The sequence below is a fragment of the Nematolebias whitei genome, chromosome 5 (assembly GCF_014905685.2).
Source record: "Nematolebias whitei isolate Nwh7 chromosome 5, NemWhi1, whole genome shotgun sequence".
Lineage (NCBI taxonomy): Eukaryota > Metazoa > Chordata > Actinopteri > Cyprinodontiformes > Rivulidae > Nematolebias > Nematolebias whitei.
The window spans coordinates 7573303-7591330 of NC_056502.1; positions in this window are offsets into that span (position 1 = coordinate 7573303).

The following is an 18028-nucleotide window of genomic DNA, read 5'->3' on the forward strand; positions in this document are numbered from 1 at the left end:
GGTCCTTGAACACCAAAAACCTGGACGAAACCTCATTAATATTGATCAGCTGACTCGAGAAGCAGCTTTGTTTGGTGATGCATTGGATTGATACGTCCTCCAGCGCTTTGAAAATTATCATTCACTAATGGTACATAAAACTGGTTAAGATGGTTCCACTGTGGTAGAAATGTCATCAATAGTTAATTAGACAATGAAGGTGACGAGTTTTGTATTAAAGATATGATGTAATACTGTTAGGTACGGTGGCCGTAAGGTGTAAATGAACAACATTTAAAAAATAATAATAATTACATTAAAAATAACACAACTAAAACACAACAACATTTGAAAAACAGAATTACATTTGAAAAAATAAAATGGAATTACATTTGAAAAAACAGAATTACATTAAGCCAAAGCAGAAGTGGCCAAAGCGGAAGTGGCCAAAGCGGAAGTGGCCAAAACGGAAGTGGCCAAAGCGGAAGTAGCCGAAATGGAATTGACCAGAATCACATGTGAAAAAAAAAAAAAGGTATAAAAAAAAAAAAAAAAACAGAATTACATAAAGCCCAAGCGGAAGTGGCTGGAATTACATTTGAAAAAAACAAAATTACATTTGAAAAAAACAAAATTACATTTGGAAAAAAAATTAAAACGTAATAAATAAATAACAATAAACAAACACCACCACTTCTGATTTTGCTTAATGTAGTTTTGTTTTTTCAAATGTAATTTCATTTTTTCAAATTTAATTTTGTTTTTCAAATGTAATTCTGTTTTTTCAAATGTGATTCCGGTCACTTCCGCTTTGGCCACTTCCGCTTTGGCCACTTCCACTTTGGTTTAATGTAATTCTGTTTTTTTTTTTCCAAAAGTAATTCCATTTTTTTTTTATGTGATTCCGGCCACTTCCACTTCAGCCACTTCTGCTTTTGCCTAATGTAATTCTGTTGTTTTCAATTGTATTTCTGTTTTTTTCAAATGTAATTCCATTTTTATTTTTATTTTTTCCCAAGTGTAATTCTATTTTTTTCAACTGTTTATGTGTTTTTATTGTTTTGGCTGCGTTTTTTGAAATGTAATTCTGTTTTTTCACATGTTGTTCATATCCACCTTCTGGCCACCGTAGTTAAGGAATACAGACAGCGAGCGTGTTCTCCACTGTGAAAACTGTGACACAGCCATGTCTCCTGCTTTGCTTGGTTTTGTGTGGCTGCTTGGTTTACTATAAAATAATAGTTTGGTTTTTTTTAAACTTTTTTAAGCCTCATTAACCTGGTGCTTTCTGATCATTTTATGCTCATATGCAAAACCCCTTAATCCTGTTCACGAATATCATTTGTCTGACAAATCCTGAGCACTTGTGTTACATCTGTCTTTCTTACAGCCAACACCACAAACGTGTAGGTCTAACATGCCTTTTGTGTTTTTTTTATCTTTTTCTGTGGGAAATTCACACAAACTTACAGATAAGCTGCTAAACCTTTAAAAGTGGCTGCTTTCCCTCCACCATGCCCAAAGTGTTTGGCAGTAAATTAATTCAACTAACATGTGTTTGAGGCATTTTTACAGATATCCTCTATGTTCTGTAAGTATATCTGCAAAGTGCAGGATGTGTTGATGTGACTATAGATAAAGACGGTTATAATAAACAAAAACACCTTGAGGGAGTGAGCCAGTTGAGACCAGCCCATCATTCTGCATTTTAACTATTTTATCCTACATTAAAGGATGTTTTATTAACTGCACTAGCACCACGTTTTTTGTCTGTAATCATCCTCAGTCCATCCAAGTCCTTCTTTTGATATGAACAACCATTCATCTGCTTAACCCAAATCCATTTATCGCTCACTCACATCTGTCGTTGTCAGCCAGTTCAGCAAAGGCTAAAGGCTGCAGATTTCCCATCAGAAATCCATATGAGTGGATCATGTTATCAGTTGTAAATTAATCAAAGTCATCTGAGGCGGACTGCTTCTTTGTTTCCCGTGGGGTTTATGAGTGTCAAGTACTGTTTATGATGTGTGCCCATGATTTTGTGTATTGATATTATCGCATTTTAATAGCAACGTGCCAAACTCTATTATAAACGGACAAAAAAAGTTTTATTTATACCCTCTTGGTGCCATGCCAGTTGAAAACCATTTCACGACATGTATTTTTAAACGACAAAATATCTATAGTGCAATAGATATTCATGTAACAAGTTCATATTGACATGTGTTTCCCTGAACATGTGCAGTGAAATTAATAAAATATAAGTATAATAAAATGATTTGTTGTTTTTATTTCGAATAGAAGGTATGCTATTTTAATATAAATTTAATGTGTACAAACAAATAATCATTTCTCTGTCATTTTAATTTAAATGTATGATTTATTTTACATTCAGGATCCCTTTGCGAGGCAAAATTGAAATCTGAAAATCACTCATTAATTCTGAAAAAAAAAAGGATTAACATGAAATAATTTTATAAAGCAGATTTTTTTTTTCAAATAATGAAAAATGTAAATGAAGCTTTAGTAAATCTGCACACACGACATTTTAAATAGGTTGTCAGTCATATGAGGCTGTCTGTGAATATAAAGATGCTGCAACTATTTCATATTATGTAGTGTACCAAGAAGAGCAGAAAAACGTCAGTCTGTCTAAAAACCAACCGACATCAGTTCTAAACCCTTTATTTCTTTTAAGGGTATTTGTAATGTTTCAGCTATTTTTTTCAGAGACGTAAGAGATGTAAATACTACAAAGAGGCTATTTCCTAAAAACTGGAAATAGTGTTTAATTAAACTAGATTTAAAAAAAAATATCTGAGCCATTTAACTAATATTATAATTCACACCCCACACTAAATAAAGTCTATTAAGGAAGCTGATACAACACACGAGTGCTAATTAGGTCTGTCAAGCGAGAGTAATTTACACATTTCGTTCACACATCAAGAAAATCCATCATTACCACCTTTTAATTACTTCCCTAATGGCTGAGTTTATAAAGTAAGACATGAGGTACAGATGTTTTATTTGCTTTACGGTTTAGACTGCACCTTAGGCCATTTTAATATAGAATGTAACACTTCTCCTCCTTGAATCGCCACCTTGTTGTGGTGGAAGAGTTTGTGCACCTGCATGAGGTCGGGGGCAGTTGTAATTGGTCGTGGTAGAGTCTCCCAAGGCAGATTGGTCCTAAGTGACAAACCTGGCAAGAGTGATACCGACGACTCTTATGGACAGGAAAACTCAAGGAGCTCAGTGTCCCTTGCCCGTACATGGTTTACTGTGACCCCACCTTGGAGCCAGGTCTGGGGGAGGGGCTTGTTGGTGAGCACCTGGTGACTGGATCTCTGCCCATGGGATCTGGTTGGGCTCAGACCAAACGAGCTACATGGATTTGCCTTCATGTGAGCCCACCACCTGCAGGAGGGGCCATACAAGTCAGGTGCATGGGCAGCGACCCAAGTCAGGGGCCTTGGATAACCCTGGCTTACAAAAGCTGGCTCTTTGGACATGGAACATAACCTCTCCAGTGGGAAAGGAGTCTGAGCTTGAGAGGTACCAACCAGATGCAGTTGGGCTCACCTCGATGCACAGCATGGGCTAAGAAACCAGTCTCCTTGAGAGGGGCTGGACTTTATTCCACTCTGGAGTTGTCCATAGTGAGAGTCGTCAAGCTGGTGTGGGTACTCTTAGCCCCCCATCTTGGTGCCTGTGTGTTGCAGTTTTCCCCGGTAGATGAGAGGATAGTGTAGATGAACATATCCTGAGATATTCACCTGATTAAAACGGATTCTTTCATTTTTCTGGACTGAATATAAACGTGCATTGAATTTAATAAAATGTAACGTGAGACGTTATTTATCTTTGACCCATCAAAATGAATGTGGTCATTTATTTACAGAATCAAAGTTTAACATCAAACATTTACATTAATTTGGCAAAATATGAAAATAACAACATAATTAATCAGCAAGCTGTACAATTATGATCAATTATCCACACGGCGGTGGATGAGCACTTTACACAGACATTTCTAAAATATCTGGAATGATTTCTACTTGATAGAAGAATTTAAAGATGGAAAATGAAGTTTAAAGGGAGTAAAAGATGGTGTGTGAGGGAGAGTGTTGACAGAAACGACACTCTCCATTCGAACCCAGCTTTCCTCGGTACACTCGGTAGTGAACTTGACTCGTTACCTCTCTGAAGATGAATCAGCGGATACGGAGTTCCAGTTAACGCTACCTGTCCAGCGTCTCCATAGGATGGCTGTGACTCGTCCGAAGTCGTGACGATATTCCGTCTGACACAAGTTCACCTCAGCCAGTGGACCTCACATGAGTGGGGTTCGTCCGAGTTCCACTCAGAGGTGGAAGATGTTATAATCCCAATCTCGGAAGAGCTTTATCATGGCTGGACTTCTGTTCTCCCAAACGACTGGAGCTGCAAACTCTCCAGCCCGACTCCAACGGCAACTCACAGAACTCACAATCTCCTGAGAGAACTAGGAAGTACCGACATTTTAAAGGGCTCTATTTCCGGTTCATTTGGGAGTTTTCTTATTGGTCAATGTCGACCAGACAGGGGTGTGTTTTGTGACGTAAAAGGTTACTAGAAGTCAGAAAACAGCAAGAATGTTATGGAACAGATTGAAACTGTTTTTCAGACAGGCGAGAGAAATGTTTGGGCGAGTTTGGAGAAACAGGTGCCAACTTCTCTGTTTACGTCTGAGAGGATTTAAAAACAAGACAGTTGTTCCAACACTTGTCTGCTTCGGCTCCGACCTTGGAACAAACGTACACTGCTCATTCAAAGACAGAAAATCAGAAAATGCATAATTACTCTGTAACAGGCCTTAACATGAATTCTAACTTTGCATGAGGATTAAAAAAATCATTGTTACTGTTTTCACAGTTAATTAAAAATGATTAGTTCACTGCAACATCTAAAATGTTTGAACTAAAACACTTTGATTATCAAACATTTGTAAAACAGTAATGATAATAGAAAAGAGAGTGTTCTTTCACTTGAATTTTCAAGAAAGAAAGTCTCAGGATGGGTGAACCTGTATTTCTGGATTCAAATCAATGAAATGACTGTTTCTGTCCCACAAGGTGCCCAAGGTCAAGGTTTCGACATCAGGCCTAGTCCACTACAATAGCTTCCCTGGTCCTGTTGGCGTCGACATGCCTTGATCTTCAGCTCGCACTGGAGCGGTTTGCAGCCAAGTGTAAAGCAGCTGCTCTGGGCCTCCCTGATCAAGCTGCTGCCCCCGCGACCCGACTTTGCAACAAGCGGAAGATAATGGATGGATAAATGTAATACGGTGTTCTGTCCCTTTAGAACTCTTAGCATTTTGCAGTACAAATGACATTCACTGACATTTATACATATTTAAACATTGGTTAAACAATACTCAAACATAGATAGTCATCCTTTACACATGCAGCAGAAGTATAGTTTAAATTTGTAGACATTATTCTGAAGAATGGCAACCATAACTCCTGCATTTCAACTTAATCTAATAAAACGATTCTTGAATTTAGTTGGTAAATCAAAAGACAGTTTTTATTTAATTTCACTCAATATATCTATAAATAAAAATTGTCCTGTGACAAAAATCAAGGCATTTCTGGTTAGAATGAACTGTTTTTTTTGTGTGATGTGTAATAGCCAGCAGTGTGACGCACGTCCACACCATGATGTCTCAGGAAAAACTGCAATGAGGAGGCAGGAACCATCAGTCCTCCTAAACCCTTTTCTTCAACAGAACATAAAAATAAACATGTAGCCGAATGAGTCATATATAAAAAAAAATGAGTCAGCTCTGAAATCACGATTGTGCCAAAAGCAAAAATAGATTAAAAAAAAATGTCCAGAATCACCAGAGAAAGCTCCAAAAACATTGACACGTAGCTTTTGCCACTTTTTTCCACATTAGTCAGCAGAATGGTTTGAGTTAGTCCACTCCACGAAATGTTACAAAAACATTTGGGTAAACTTTTCCTAAACGGTGAGTAACCACTTTTGCTTACGGAGTTTGGACCCTGCTGATTGTGGCTTCCCGTCTCAGCAGCTAATCAACACTTTCACTGTTCTGTTAGCGTCAATAAAACCCTTTTCAGTAGCATCTACTCTCAGCCAGCTCCATTATTTTTAAGATTCTTGATTTTAGAGTGCTGTCACACTAAACTAGACTGTCAGAACCGTTGTGGGTTTGTTTGTAGTGTTGATAAACAACAAAACAGATCCAATCAAAATATCCAACACAAACAATTCCTATAATTTAATGAACTTTATAAATATTCAGCAAAACATGATGTGGGAGTAGCTGAGAGTCAATCACAACACGAACTGTGAGGGTGAAGTTTCGTAATATTGTCCATGATTGTGCACAATATTATTGTTGATGTTCAATAGAGACAGTGCCAACTTTTTAATTGCTCATCATAAGATGATTTTATTTTGAAACTGGTGGGCATCTTTGAATCAGAATTATATTTTTGTTGATGCCTTACAAAATGTTTGCACTTTTTGCAACTGTACAGTAACAAGATGTCCCCGTCACTGAAAAATTTGAATAGTGCAATCTTCTAGTTTTCGAGATGAGTGTTTTTTAGACTGAAATTGAAGAATTTTGATATTTTTGATGCAAGATATCCAAGTGGGTAGGAGCTACATTGTGGATAAGACATAAGGTAGTTTTAATTAAATTAAATTAATTAATTTTTGCTTGTCTGAGGCAGCACAGAGTGACAGATCATGCCAAGTGAAAGAAGCAATTTTATTCACAATGAGGACCACTGGCTGAGCCAGGGGGTGGCCAGTGGTGCCCTTGACCACCATAGATTTATCCTCAAAACAACAAATAATATGTATTAAAAAAAGAAGACAAAGCATAGTTTACTCAAATAATATGGGTGGCCAGTTTACATACGTACCAGTATATGGTGGTGGCCATCTTGGGTTTTGATGTGGCAACCCAATTTTTGATAGAGACTTTTCTTAAGCGTAGATGCAGTCACACACCAAAAAGAAAGTTGATACCTGCCTTATTTTTTAAGTTATTGTGCTCACGACATGCATGAATGGACAAACAAACGGTATTCCCAGTTCCTCCTCTTTGCTCTGCAATGGGGGACCAAAAAAATCTGTGCGTACTAAACGTGCATTACCATTTAGCTTGATGAATAATAACTCTGTTACAGCTTTCCAGTCAGTCTCCCATCATAGTGGGAATGATGCCATGCATTGTCTTTGAAACTTAGGTCAAACTAAAGGTAGGTCACAAAGTCATCCGTACTCACAATCAAAGGAAAATGTGGCTGAGCAGAGCTACGACTTTTCATCAGACTGGTTCTTTCATAAATGATACATAAGGAACAGCCTAGCTTTAGAAATTACATTCTTATGTTGTTATTTGAGCACATTTTCAGACACCCGTGGCTATTTTGGAGCCTTGAACTGACTGGTAAATTGACAAAATAAATAAATAGTTGCACCAATCTTAACAATGTGACGCTATATTGATCCTCATGCACCCAGGTTTGTGTAAAATAAAATGAGCTTTGATAATATTCAATGAACCACTCTTATTTGTCTTATTTGTTTGCTAAGGTATAAAAAAAAAAAAAAAAAAAAAAAAAAAAAAAAACGTCTTGATCTTTACAAATACAAAGTGGTCCTGATTTGTTTGTTTTCACTTATGTGTTTTTGTTTTGTTGGTTTGTTTGTTTGTTTGTTTAACGAAAGTGGTCTGGGAATAAATATAATTGTGTTTTTGGCAGACAAGAAGGCAAAATTGCAACTCTGCCAAAGAGGCAGTGTTCATAATTCTACACTGTGCAGTGCGCTGCTTAGGATAATCATTGTCCTTCAACCACCGCCTGCCTGTCTTTAGCCAAGATGTGCTGCCCACTCGTTTCCCACACAAACACTTTTAATTATGGATATTGGAGTTTCCACTCTCCTCACCCAAGGACAACCAAATACCAGGCAGACGTTCTCTAGCAAGAGTTCTTTTTTTTTTATTTTCATTTGTTTTATGAACATTGGAGCCTTTTCAAAATTAAAGATAAAAACACAACTTTAACAACAAGTTCTAGAATTGCGCCACTCGAGGTGGCTGCGTGTTGGAGCAGCTCTGTTACTTTTATTATGAGATGTTGCTTTTGGAAACTTTAATTCCTCTTGTTCTGGATGTAAATCACATTTTTTCAGATGATTGTTTCCTCTGGTTTCAGATGCTGTGCAGCTGGAAGGATTTTTACTTAAGCTGTTTTAGTTTTGGATATTTGTTATGATGCGTAACCATGGCAACAATGCATTTTTTTTTACAACTGGGAGCAGCTGATTAACATCTCAAAGCTCAAATAATACCTCAACTACAGTCCCAAATCCCAAACGAGTTGTAAAGGAGCCGCCGTGGATGCATCTCCGTCTACCTGGTGGCGGTGCTCGAGTACCTGACCACCGAAATCCTGGAATGGCGGGAAACACGGCTTGTGACAACAAGACCAGGATCATCCCCAGGCACCCGCATCTGGCTGTCTGCAATGATGAGGAGCTCAACAAGCTGCTGACAGGAGTGACCATCGCTCTGGGAAGAGTTCTGCTCAACATTCAGGTGGTCCTGCTGCCCAGGAGGACTGAGAGTCTCACCAAGTCCAAGTAAACAAATCAGCGCCTGTGGCCAGTTTCTTCAGATTCACTATGATGGACCACCACAAGAGATCCTTCCTGCCCACAGCCACCAGCATCTAGAACAACTCTTTAATGAAACCAGGAGAATGAGCTTCAACAACATTTAATTTCCCTCTGGGATTAATAAAGTATTTTTGAATTTTGAATTGAATTTGAGCTAAAGGCCTAGCATTCCTTGACGGAATGCATCACGCCACCTTTCATGCCAGGCTGCCACAATCTTCTTATGTTCAGTTAAGGATGTTTTGGTCAAAACTTGAAAATAACAGTATGAGAAATCTTGTGACCTATGTTGGTAACTGTACAAATGAACACACACACAGAGGCGTGTGCAAAACAATATTTCTCTGCTTTTGGTGGCAGGCGATGCCGCAGTCTTGTACCCATTTTGGTGTGAGTCTGACTGTGAGAACACGTTACGGCTGTTTTCAGAGATTTGCTCCTCACATAACGTAAGAGACGTGGGAAGACTAAAGTCGGGGAGAAAACCTGGTTTCAAATGCACAAGGAACCAAAGGAAAAATCAAAACTGTGTGTAGATTCTGTTGTGTTTTGCTGTTACCTGGCTTCTGCAGCTCTCGAGTTGCAGACCAGAGCCAGTCTCTTGCACCAGTTCTGCTGAGGACTGCTGTTCTTCAGCTCCTGTTGGACAGCGTTAGACTCTGAATCATCGAAGCCTCTGGGTAACTTTGAACGGCCCCTGCTGCAAGTTACTGGGTTTCCTTGAGTTACTAACCTGTGTTTTATTCCTTGTGTTTTCTCAAGTCCAGACCTTTTGGGTTTTATCCAACTCACCTTCCTTTGAGTCTCCTTGTGATTTTCTCTTGTGCTGAGCCCTATCTGGAACCACACCCCCCCTGAACCTCTGGAATCACCTGTGACCAATTATACTACTTGGCATTGGATAAGTTCTCCTGGTTTCCATCTAGCCACTCTCCCACAAACCACATGCCTGTATCACCACTCACCTGGGATATCCACCCTTCTCTCCAAGCTGTTCTCTGCTTCAAGATTGGTAAGAAAAAGATACAAACGTTATCACTGAAGGCCTCGTTTCTGACACATCCTTATACATTATGTCACTCTTCCTTTCAGATAATGCTCCTGTGTAAATACCACTCCTCTAACAATAAGTTACACTTAACTTTTTTTATCTGTGTTGGACTCTCTGTCAGTTTGCCTAATCTGGGGTTAAAAATAATCTGAATGTGATACTGTCCCCCTTCCCCCAACACTAACATAATTCCTCTTTTGTGTGCAATTTATTTCCTTCTGTTTCCTTTTCTAAACAGTTTTGAAAGACAGGAAGCCTTCCACTGCCAACAAAGTCAGCACTAATGTTAGAACAAGGAAAGTTTTTTTTGGTTTCCCTTCAAAGAAAAGTTCATTAGGTTTAAGTAAAGACACGAGAAGTGAGCTATGATGACATCCACACAGTTTTAACTACCTATAGAGTCATACAAGTCTCTCCTGTTTCAATTTTGTTTCATTTAAATAGTTTTTCTAAATCTGTTTATTTGATTTTCATTTTCACCCATAGATTAAGGTGAAAAGTTGATAATGTTTTTGCTTTGTCTATACATACGTGCATTCATTTATTTGTCTTTTAACAGAATATTTCTTAAACCCATTAGTGTATTTTAGGTAAACGTTCAGAAAAGAATCAGTGAATCGACAACTGATTAACTACCGAACTCAGTCCAATTCAATATGGCTGCCACAGTTAGGCAACCTTAGAAAACACAAAATAATAATACCGCTGAAAAGTTAACAGACAATAAGTTAAAAGTTTGAGTGGTTGTAGCTGAAAGTCATACTCATCTTATAGTCTGAGAGCTAACTGATTATAAATGCAATTAATACTCTGCCAATACCTGTTAGATTCAAATCTGTTTGTTGGTATAATACATCATGAACATCTGGACAGGTTTTTATAAGATCCTGAAAGGGTAACTTAACATGTTAATAGATAGACATCTACTTTTGATTTGTGTTTGGGTTCAACCTAATTAAAGATGGCTGCCAATAGAAAACACAAAATGGCTTTAATTCAGTCACATTTACAGATCGACACAATTTGGTGTGATAATAGCTGAGACAAAATCACAACACAAACTCGAAGCACCATTTGCACTACGTATTTGTTAAAAAGTTGGGCGTTCATTTTTTTTTCACTTCAGCATTGTATTATTTCTGTTAGCAAAATGTCTCAAAATGCATTTCTTCAAGGAATGCTAGATGTTTAATTATGCATTCCAATGGCTTTCCAGTATTTAACATTTCATTCGTCCATTTACTTCCGTTTGTTCCGAAGTCGGGTCGCAGGGGCAGCAGCTTGAGCAGGGAGGCCCAGAACTCTCTTTCCACAGTCACCTCTTCCAGCTCTTCTGGGAGGACTCCGTTCCCAGAGGAGCATCTGTTCTTCTCAGAGTCTCTCCCAGATAACTGAACTCCTCGCCCCGTCTCTATGGGAGAGTCCAGCTACCCTGCAGAAGAAACTCATTTGAACCGCCTGTGTCCACCATCTCGTTCTTTCAGTCACTGCCCAGCATTTACGGCCATAGGTGAGGGAACGTGGACCGACCGGTAAACAGAGAGATTTAACATTTCACCTTTAAAAATTGCTAAAATAAATAAACAACATAAAATAAAATTCTAAATAGAAAGAGCCCATTTTGCTGAAGAAAATGAGTTTGTTATAAAAGTGCACGACTGAGGGTTATAAAGTCAGAAATGAGTGTTGGAGTGCAGGACAACTTTGGAGATTGTGCTTTTTTTGTGTATTTAAGAGAAAAGGTACGTGTAGATTTATGACTACTTTATCAAACTACTTACTGTGGTCACATCAAATAAACCCTGAGCAGAAATGTAACCAAAAAAAACATAAACAAACTTGTATTGCTTTTGCATATAAAAGCTGTAACTTATTGCTCAGTCAACAAAAGTTTTATGAGCTGTACTTTTGTTTTATTGCTGAATTTGTATGTTTTGTTTGTGCAGTTAAAAAAACAACAAAAAAAAAAAAACTGTCATTTAAAAGACTGGAGTTTGTCTAAAAGCACAGCCTGCAGCCATTTTCCAGGATGGCTGCTAAGTTGTCAGACTTGCTGATACTTGCAAAACTAAGTGATTCACAGAGAAGTGAAGATTTTTCTTTTCACGTTACAAACAACCTGATTATCTCAATCCAAACCGTAAACACATTCATGTTTAGCTTACCTGACTAGTTTATAGTGTAGGCCTAAGTACTGTTTGCATTTCAAGTTTTGGATTGTACAAACCAACATTTGTACACTAAATTTATTTATGATCATTATCCCCCAAAGAAAATAATCTCTGATTCTGAAAGAAAATTCACTTTGCAAAACTGGAATTTTAATCTTTCAATGCAATTTTAGTTTTGGTACCACTTTACAATAAGGCTCCCCTTAAAGATGCTAACAAATAGTTTAAAGATACGTTATTAATTCCTCTATAAATACTTTATAAATCATTAATAACCGCTTAATATGCATTAATTAAGGGTGAGAGAGAGACAAAACTGACCAGTTTGTTGCCAAATAGTGAGCCAAATCTGTTCACCTATATATTTCATTATAAACCTATATTTTTAGGATATGATATTAGTTGTATATACCTGTAATGCAGTGATAAAGTGCAATATTATATGCTAAAAAATATATGTTTACAAATGTGTATTGTGCTTACAAGGTAGTAACTTGGTCTGAAAGGTTTAATATAACAAGTCTGTATGAAATATATAGGTGGACAGATTTGGCTCACTATTTGGCAAGAAACTGGTCAGTTTTGTCCTTCTGTCACCCTTAATTAATGCATAATTAACAATTATTAATGATTTATAAATTGTTTATAGAGAAATTAATAACATATCTATAAACTATTTATTAACAACTATAAGGGGAGCCTTATTTTAAAGTGGTACCTTAGTTTTTTTGTTAGAGAATATTTGCTTTATATGGGGCTGCACGGCTGAACGGTGGTTAGCGCTGTCTCCTCACGGCAGGAAGGCCACAGGTTTGCCTCCCAGCCTTTCTCTGTGGAGTTTGCATGTTCTTGCCGTGCATGCGAGGGTTTTCCCCAGTTACTCTGGAACCTAACGAGAGATAACGACGAACAACTGGGGAAAATACGATGTAGATCAGGTGAGAGTGGGAGGAGCAGAGACTGACTAAACGGGGGGGGGGGGGGGGGAATCACAAGGAAGACGGAACAGATGACACAAGAAAACAGTACTTAAACACAAACATCTCTAAACCTAACACATGGAATAAAAATGAACTCTAAATAACAGAAAACACAGACTAGGACAGTTTGCAAGTCAATCTTATTGTGTGTATATAGTCTACCCCCCCCCCATCCTCTCTCTTACCAACACACACCTCTTTCCTTTGGTCAGGCTGTCTTTGCGCAAATTGTTTGTTCAGCTACTGATGGGAATTGTTTCCAGCAGTTCCTGTAAGTGTTTAAATTCTTCAAGCGTGACTTTCTATGTGATCCTCGACTGTGAGATTGACACCAGAATGGCCTCAGGCTTACAATAAAACACTAGTTTCTCGATTTTTTTTCCTTGACTCTGGGTTGATGATTGATACAATATTGACCAAAAGTAATATCTAACTTGCACAGTTGAGAATACCGTCTCCTTTTTTTTTTTGTTATGCCAAATGGCTTTTAGAAAAGTCTGGAACACTGAGATTGAAGAACATCCTCCCTCCATACTTTGCACATTCCTGGGCAGCACACATAGAGTTGAAGGGAAAGGGAGGCAGACAGAGGGAGGGGGAAAGAGAGAGAGAGGTAGAAATGAAGCCATTTGACAGGAGCAAACTCATTCAGGGTCGAGTTACTTTTTACCCAGCGCTTGTACACAGCACAGAGTAAAATGTATCCTGTGTAACTCGGTTGAGAAAAGAAGTCTGACTCTTTGGTGAGTTTCTCACACTTGTTTATAACTTGTCTCTTAGGATAAAAATCTGAAGTTGAGTTTGATGCATTATAAAGCAGAGGCAAAAACCGTAAAAACATATAAAAGACACGTTATTCCATGATAATGCATTTTTAAGTAATTACTATTTTGTTCCCATGGTCCATGTCCATGTTTTTGTTTGGCAAAAACAGCTCCTCGAGAAACAAGAGCTTCTAAAATATATATATATATATTTTTTTTTTTAAACGAGTCACCAGCTGATTATGTTTGGTCAAACTAATATGTTGCATGTGGAAGATGCTTTCAGAGAAGTGAAGCTGGCGTATAAAGACTGATGGAGTTTGACCCATGAGGTCTGAGTAAAGAGCTGTTATCTGCATTTATAGCCTACTTTTAGTTTTTTTAATACATATTTGGGATGTTTTTAACATTTCTTATATGAAAAAGGCCTTTATGAGTTTCATTCTGTTGTACAAATATACATCTTTCATGGTGACTGTAGTTTAAAATCTCATGTTAGATAGATTTTTGAATGCCCTTTAATTTTTGTACATCTTTAAAGATTAAAAAATATATTTCTGGATGCTATGAATTATTTTAAATGCGAAAAATAATGTCAGTGGACCGAAAATCAAAGTCAGTTCCATCAGTCTGAGCCCAATTTAACACCATTAATTTAATTAGTAAAGATGTCAAATATGATTAGGTTTGTTTGAAATGAATATTGTAATTTGAACATGGATTTTTAGTGATGCTCTATTTGCAAAAGGAAAATCAATTTCCCAGCCTAATCTGAAGCCACCTGTTCCTACGCTGCTGGTCTTGGGTAACTGGAGGTTAGAGAGTGTTGCTCAAGATCGCCTTGGTGTTGGAAAGTGGAAATGTTTGCTATTTTCACTTCCCCTATTCAAAAGTATTCTGATAATTCTGGGAACAAACTGATACTGAATGGAAATGGCAAGTTTATCTTAAAAAAGTAAAAAAAAAAGAAGCAGCATGGCTTGTGCGATAACAATGGTGGGTGGGCTGTCACGGTTGTTTGATCGTCAAACCAGATGTGAGCGATAGACTGAACTGACAGCTGCAGGTGCACTCAGGCTTTAAGATCCAGTTAAATTAAATGTATTTTTTTTAATTTCTGCTATGTCTTGTATACATTTATGTTTTAAATATCTTTATTAGTTGTCAAATATCTATTTGTTTTTGTCGACATTTTCATAGTTTTCTTTGTCCCTTTTTATTTTTACTACAACTTTCCACAAATTTGAGAAAACAAACTTTGTGTTTTTTCCACAAATTTATACATTTTTCAAACACCTAAAAGACCTTTCAAAACTTCATTGTTGGACACTTTCTTGATTAAAATTTTCTATAAAGAAACAATTTGGTTTAATTAGATTAGTTGCATTTACCGAAGCATTCAAAGATGACAAAGTTTAATGTTTATTTGTACCAACTAAAATCCAAAGCTATTTTGGCACATCATGCTTTGAAACAATTTGTGGAAAATGGAGAAGAGGAGAATAAAACATAAAGTAAAAGGTTTTAAGACTACAGAAAAAATGTTTCTTAAATGATCTGTGTACAACTTTGTCAATCCGTGCAGTCTACACCTCATTTTTGGTTAACAGATTATTAGGAATCAGTGCAAAGTTATAATTAACAGTTTTTAAAGTATTATATTTGGAAATATTCACAAAAGATTTGATCAACTTAGTTTTACAACAAGTTGTTTATAACAAAGCACCTACTACCAGTAGTACTTTTTAATAATAAAGTTAAATATACATTTTATTTAAGTAATTATTCTCCAAAAATTCCTGGTAAGTGTTTTTGTCCAAATGGACTTTTTCAAGTACTTGGGGTCGACTGCCCAAGAAAATGGGGAGTGTGGTAAATAGGTGGAAAAGAGAGTCCAGGCAGGATGGAGTGGATGGAGAAAAAGTTTCAGGAGTGATTTGCAAGAAGAGTGTCAGCAAAGGTCAAAGGAAAAGTTTACAAGACCGTGTGAGATCAGCTATGTTGTCTGGAGACAGAGACATGGACAAAAAGACAGGAGACAGAACTGGAAGGGGCAGAAATGAAGATGTTGAGGTTCTCCTTAGGAGTGACAAGGATGGATGATTAGGAATGAGATCATCAGAGGTACAGCACAGGATGAACTGGGAGATAAAGTTAGGGAGACCAGACTGAGATGGTTTGGACATGTCCAGAGGAGGGACAGTGGTATGTTGATAGAAGGATGTTAGAAATGCAGCTGCCAGGAAGAAGACAAAGCAGAGACATATGGATGCAGTTAGCGAGGGCATGGAGGTAGATGGAGGAGGATGACTCCCTGAAGAGGGAACAGCCAAAAGACAAAGTCAAGCTGGGCTTTACTTCTTCCCTGATTGAGAAATATTAATCATTCAGCATTTAAGTGTAATTTAAATGTAGATAATTCACAGAGGCGATAATGTGACTTACTAGAAATAATCTAACTTCCTTGTCTGGTTGAAACACACATTGTTTTTTTTTCATAATCACTTGTCTTTAATGGCAGCTGCTGAAAGCAACAAACATCCTGAAGCTTATCCATTAGGTAAAGAACATGTTCAGTTTACACAATTCAGTACAAAGACAACGCATAAGGAATCAGATTAGTTATACATAGTTGACAGATTTTCATTAACATTTTATTTGTTTTTAACTTTCTCACTTTTTTCCAGTCATGTTTAGCTCTAAGTCATTATGAGCCGACTGCCGAGCACAGTTCAGGCACTGAAACAAAAATGCGGGGGTATAAATGTTGTGGTTACCTCTTTTCATGAAGCCAAAATAAGAAGCATGATTGAGAAATACCAAGTGTTTTGGCCAAACCCAGTTTAGTTCATGCCACTGAGGCAGTGAGCTATGAAATTTAGGAAGAAAACCATTAACTAATTCAACAATCACTGACTGCATGAAATCACGCCTACAGAAAAGGGAAGCTATAGTAATAATTAAATGATGTTTGACAGGAAAAACCTTGACACGAACATGGAGAGCATCTGCGGCAGCGCTGTGGAAGATGAACATGACCTTTAGCCCACAGTTCCTGCAGACGTGCAGCTGTGTTTGTGCACAGCATGTAAACATGGACCCTCATCAAACCAGAATGAAGAACAGTGACAAAAGTCTGCAACCAGGTTCATCGTTTGCTCTGCAAAGAGGGAAGTGGATAATGCTACTGCCACATGGTATTGAACAAACTGTTTCCCACTTTCTACTAAATACATAGCAGATGTGGTAGTTTGGGCTCATGGTATGATGCACTTCATGGCATGTCGGACAGCTTAATCAATGATAGTTGTCTCTTTCAGCTGTTAGTTCCTTGCTTTAAAGAAGGTGAGAGAGCACAAATAAGTTGATGTGGGTCACTTTGTAAAATAAGACTCCTTTCTCAAAGCATCTTTATGCTCACATCGCCATTGATTGAACTTGGAAAAAAACACTTATAACCATGTTCTTTGAGACATTCTGTACAGGGAACAAGAAATTGGCATATGGTCAAATTTGTTTCTGGTGTGGGTTGAACTCTGCCAGGGCATTCCCTTTCCTTCAGTCCTGTTTGGGGTGTTGAGGGACAGGATCTCAGAGCAAAGCCATAGAGGCAGGACCGGGTTTGGGAGCCTCGGGGACTCGTCTCTGTTTTGTGCAGATGATGTGGTTCTGGTGGTGTCTTTAGGACCTGATCTTCAAAATACTCTGTGGTGATTTGCAGCTGGGATGAGAGTCAGCATCTTCTACGTCCAAGTTCATGGTTCTCATCTAAAAAAAAAAAGTTCAGGGATGACTCTTTGTCTCAAACATTGGAAGCATCTGGAAGTCTTGTTCTGGACTGATGGTGGGATGAAGAGGGAGATGGGTTGACAGATTGTGGTCTCGTCCGCAGTAATGAGTCGTTGCTCGGGTAAAGAAAAAGCTGAAAGTCAAAGTTGGAAATCTTACTGGTCTGTACATTCCGACCCATACCTACATTCATGTGTAAATCATGAAAAAAAAAGTTTCTCTTTGGGGTGGCCAGCCTCAGCATGAGGAGTTCTTTCATCCAACTAGGGATCTCAGACACTGGTCCACCACAACAAACTGACTCAGCTGAGATGGCTCAGACATCTGATTAGGATGTCTCCTGCATGCCTCCCTTTGAATGTTTTTCAGGCATGTTCTGTCTGGCAGCAGTCCTCGGGCAGAGTCAGAACTCCCTGGAGGGATTATGTATCCTCCGTGGCCTGAGAATATCTCAAGATTCTCCTGAGGAGCTGGAGATTATCACTGGGTCTCTCATGGACCTGTTGCCTTTCTGACCCGATTACGAATAAGCACCAACGATGGATGGATGGATGGATGGATGGATGGATGGATGGATGGATGGAT